Here is a 5,587-nt window from a genome sequence, read left to right as displayed (position 1 = left end):
AGAGAAGGACAAATACCATATGTTTGCACGTATAGGAGGATTAGGAGGAACTTGACGGAGGACCAAGGGGGAGAAGAAGGGCGGAAATGGTGGGGGAAAGGGAGAGAGGCAAACCATGAGAGACTCTTGAATGCTGACAAAAACTGAGGACTGATGGATGTGGGGGGGAGGGGGGGATGGGCATGAAGGAGGGCACTTTGGGGATGAGCACTGAGTGTTATGTAGAAACTAATTTGACAATAAACTATTTGTAAAAAAAAAAAAAAAAAAAAAGAGAATAGGTGTTAACTCTTCTTTAAATGTTTAGTAGAATTCCCCTGGAAAGCCATCTGGCCCTGGACTCTTGTTTTTTGGGAGATTTTTTATTACTAATTCACTTTCTTTACTGGTTATGGGTCTACTCAAATTTTCTATTTCTTCCTGTTTCAATTTTGGTAGTTTACATGTTTCTAGGAATTTGTCCATTTTCTTCCAGATTGCCCATTTTATTTGGCATATAATTGCTCATAATATTCTCTTCTTATTGTTTGTATTTCTGCTGTGTTGGTTGTGATCTCTCCTCTTCTTGATTTTATTTATTTGAGTCCTTTCCTTTTTCTTTAAATTTTTTAAAAATATTTTTATTTTATTTTTGAGAGAGAGAGAGAGACAGCAAAAGTGGGGGAAGGGGAGAGAGTGAGAGGGAGACAGAATCTGAAGCAGGCTCCAGGCTCTGAGCTGTCAGCACAGAGCCTGATGCGGGGCTTGAATCCACAGACCATGAAATCTTGACCTGAGCTGAAGTCAGACACTTAATGGACTGAGCCACCCGGGTGCCCTCTCTCTTTTCTTTTTGATCAAACTGGGTAGGGGTTTATCAATTTTGTTAATTCTATCAAAGAACCAGCTTCTGGTTTCATTGATCTATTCTACTGATTTTTTTTTGTTTTGATAGCATTGATTTCTGCTCTAATTTTCATTATTTCCTGTCTTCTACTGGTTTGGGGTTTTATTTGCTGCTCTTTTTCTAGCTCTTTAAGGTGTTAAGGTTAGCTTGTATATCTGAGACCTTTGTTCCTTCTTTAGGAAGGCCTGGATTGCTATATACTTCCCTCTTTGACTCCTTTTGCTGCGTCCCAGAGGGTTTGGGCTGTGGTGTTATCATTTTCATTTGCTTCCATGTACTTTTTAATTTCTTCTTTAACTTCTTGGTTAGCCCATTCATTCTTCAATAAGATGTTCTTTAGCCTCCAAATATTTGTTATCTTTCCAAATTTTCTCTTGTGGTTGATTTCAAGTTTCATAGCATTGTGGTCTGAAAATATGCATGATATGATCTTGATCTTTTTGTACTTGCTGAAGACTGATTTGTGTCCCAATATGTGATCTATTCTGGAGACCCATGAGTTCCATGTGCACTCAAGAAGAATGTGTATTCCACTGCTTTAGGATGAATGTTTTGAATATATCTGTTAAGCCCATCTGGTCCAGTGTGTCATTTAGGCCATTGTTTCCTTGTTGATTTTCTGTTTAGATGATCTGTCCATTGCTGTGAGTGGGATGTTGAAGTCCCTTACTATTATGGTATTATTTTCAATGAATTTCTTTATGTTTGTGATTAACTGATTGATATATTTGGGTGCTCTCACATTTGGAGCATAAATGTTTACAACTGTTAGGTCTTCTTAGTGGATAGACCCCTTAATTATGATATAATGCCCTTCTTCATCTCTTGTTATAGTCTTTATTTTAAAGTCTAGATTGTCTGATATAAGTATGGCTACTCCGGCTTTCTTTTGTCAATCATTAGCATGATAGATGGTTCTCCATCCCCTTACTTTCGATCTGAAGTTGTCTTTAGGTCTAACGTGGGTCTCTTGTAAACAGCATATAGATAGATCTTGTTTTCTTATCCATTCTGTTAACCTTTGTTTTTTGATTGGAGTATTTAGCCCATTGATGTTTAGAGTGAAAGGTATGAGTTTATTACTATTATGTTGCTTATAGAGTTGGAGTTTCTGGTGGTGTTCTCTGGTCCTCTCTTGTCTTTGTTGCCTTTGGTCTTTTTTTCCCCCATCTTTTCTCCCCTCAGAGAGTCCCCCTTAAAATTTCTTTCAGGGCTGGCTTAGTGGTCACAAACTCCTTTAATTTTTGTTTGTCTAGGAAACTTTTTTTTTTTTTTACAAATAGTTTATTGTCAAATTAGTTTCCACATAACACCCAGTGCTCACCCCCACGAGTGCCCTCCTCCATGCCCATCCCCCCTCCCCCCTACATCCATCAGTTCTCAGTTTTTCTCAGCATTCAAGAGTCTCTCATGGTTTGCCTCTCTCCCTTTCCCCCACCACTTCCCCCCTTCTTCTCCCCCTTGGTCCTCCGTCAAGTTCCTCCTAATCCTCCTATACGTGCAAACATATGATATTTGTCCTTCTCTGCCTGACTTATTTCGCTCAGCATATCACCCTCAAGGTCCATCCATGTTGCTACACATGGCCATTTTTCATTTTTTCTCATTGCCATGTAGTATTCTATTGTTTAGTTAAACCACATCTTGATCCATTCATCTGTTGATGGACACTTAGGCTCTTTCCATGTTTTGGCTATTGTTGAGAGTGCTGCTATGAACATTGGGGTACATGTGCTCCTATGCCTCAGCATTGTCTAGGAAACTTTTTATCTCTCTTTCTATTTTGAATGACAGCCTTACTACATAAAGAATTCTTGGCTGCATATTTTTCTGATTCAACATGTTGAATATATCCTGCCACTCTTTTCTGGCCTGCCAAGTTTCTGTGGCTAGGTCTGCTGCAAATCTGATCTGTCTTCCTTTGTAGGTTAAGGACTCCCCTCCCACCTCTTGCTGCTTTCATGATTTTTTCTTTGCCTGAGTATTCTGTGAATTTGACTATTATATGTCTTGTAAATGGTTGGTTTTGGTTGAATCTATTGGGAGTCCTGTGTGCTTCCTGGATTTGGATGTCTGTGTTTTTCCCCAGGTTAGGAAAATTTTCCACTCTGATTTACTCACATAATCTTTCTAACCCTTTTCCTCTCTCTTCATCTTTTGGGACCCCTATGATTCTGATGTTGTTCCTTTTTAATAAGTCACTGATTTCTCTAATTCTTAAATCATTCTCTTTTGCCTTGGTCTCCTTCTTTTTTTCTGCTTCATTATTCTCCATAAGTTTGTCCTCTATATCACTGATTAACCTCTTTTCCTCATCCATCCTTGCCGTCATGGCATCCATTGGAGATTGCAGCTCATTTATAGTACTTTTTATTTCATAGTGACTAGGTTTTACTTCTTTTATCTTCACAGGAAGGGATCTAACCTTTTTTTGACCCCAGCTAGTATTCTTATTATCGTGATTCTAAATTCTGATTCAGACATCTTGCTTCTATCTGTGTTGGTTAAGTCTCTGGCTGTCATTTCTTCCTGCCTTTTCTTTTGGGGTGAATTCCTTCATTTTGTCATTTTGAAGGAAGAAAAGAAATTACTAAGGTAAAAAAATTAAAATTATAAAATTAAAAACAACAGAAAAAAATCAAATAAATGGTGCTAGATCCTAAGTGTTTTTTGGTCTGGTTGGAGGAAAAAAAGAAGAAAAAAAAGGAAAACCTTTGAAAATTTGAAAAAAAATGAATACAGTGAAATAGAATAAAATGAAATGATTGAAGTAAAATAGAATTTGAAATATTTACAAAAAGAGTAAAAAATACAGCAGAAAAAAATAAAGAAAAATGTTTTTAATAAAAATTGAAAGTAATAATAAATTTGTTCTCTTTCTGTATTCAAGAAAAAGAAAAGAAATGAAAAAGAAAAAATTGAATAGATGGACCAGCAAACAGACTGAAATACAATTGAAATTACATCGTAGAAGCAAAACTATGAAGCACTTTATAGTCTGTAAACTATGCAGGTGGAGAGACTTACAGTGTTCCTGAAGAGCAAGGTTGACCCTCTTGTGTGGGACTTAGTGTAATGGCTCCATTCTCCACTAGATGGCGCTGCTTAGCTTACTGGGGTGGATTGTTGTGGCGCTTGTAGGTGTGTATGCGCATGTGTGGGAAGAGTGAAAATGGTGTAACCCAGCTACCCAGTCTCTAGTATCAGAACTCTGTTCTCCCGGATCAGCAATCACTCACTCATCCTTTGTCTCCAGCTTCTGTCCACTCCCCGCTTTTACACTGTCTGTGACCAAGCTGTCAGGTTACCAGATGGCACCTCCTTCCTGACTTTTATCTCAGATGTGGTTGTGTTTCCAAACCCCTCACTCATGAAGGACTGTAACTTTGACTTGCTCAGACCTTCTTGGGGAGGGTCTTACCAAGTAATGGCTGGGTGCCGGCCATACCCAGAAACGTTTGCGGGACCCTACTGCCACCTATGCCCAGAGACTGTGGCTGGGTGCCAGCCCACACCAGAAAAACTTCAAGCAATCGTGTAGCAGCAGCGTTTCAGGGATTATGGTAAGTCATAACACACATCTGGCACCATGCTTCCCCCTTAATGTTCTTGTTCCAGCATCAGTGAATGTGGGTGTTCTCTGGAGTCTGCTGGTACCTTTGGTTGTGGTGTGGCCGCACAGCCTCCTCCAAATGTCCTCCCAGCAGGGGAACTGCCTCTCCCCTGTGCCTGAGGACCCCTAGGCCTCACTCTCTGCTCCTGGGGATTTGCTGTTTCCACCAAAGCATCACCAGGTATCGAGCTGTGGAGTTTCAGACTCTACACTTTCCCTGTTTATAGAGCCTTAATGGAATTTAAACCCTCTCCTTTCTCCTTTCTACCTTTTTTGTTCAGTCCCTACAGCTGCTTCCACTTTTCCACTTTCTCTCCAGCTCCTTTTTCAGGGGGAGGGCTTTTCCCATATTCTCCCCCCATCCCCATCCTTTCTCTACAAGTAAAAACAGCTCCCTGCCCTCCGTGGCCTCTCTCTCCCCCAGTTCACCTCTCCGTGCCATGTACCTGCTGAGTTCTGTGTTTCAGGTTGTGCAGATTGTTGTGTTAATCCTCAAATTAGTTTTCTAGGTGTGCAGCATGGTTTAGTGTTCATCTGGCTGCCTTTTGTGGATGCGAGATGCAACAAAAACCTTCCATGCTTTTCTGCCATCTTGGCTCTTCCCTCCTGTTTCACTACATCTTATTAGCAGAACCTAAATCACATCCAGAAACTCTAGCTGCAAATCAGTCTGGGCAATATAGTGTTTTAGCTTCCCAGCCTCTGCATTATATGAGGGGTTGGAATGCCTGCTGAGCTCTCATTACCTGCTACATTCCTTCCATTCAGCCACTTAACATCTGTACATGTCCTTTTCCCCAAATGTCCAAACAACCTTGACAACAAGTTGCTCATTTTTTTTTTTAAGTAGGCTCCATGCCCAACATGAGGCTTGAACTCTTTACCCTGAGATCCAGTAGATTGCATGCTCTACTAGAGCACATGTGTGGCTCACTTGGGTAAGCCTCCAACTCTTGGTTTCAGCTCAGGTAATGATCTCATGTTTGTGAGATCAAGCCTCACATCGGGCTCAGCACAGACAGTGTGGAACCTGCTTGGGATTCTCTCTCCTCTCTCTCCCCTTGCCCTATTTGTGCTGTCTCTCTCTT

The sequence above is a fragment of the Hyaena hyaena genome, unplaced genomic scaffold (genome assembly GCF_003009895.1).
Source record: "Hyaena hyaena isolate Hyena2069 unplaced genomic scaffold, ASM300989v1 scaffold_723, whole genome shotgun sequence".
Lineage (NCBI taxonomy): Eukaryota > Metazoa > Chordata > Mammalia > Carnivora > Hyaenidae > Hyaena > Hyaena hyaena.
This window is presented reverse-complemented; position numbering follows the sequence as displayed.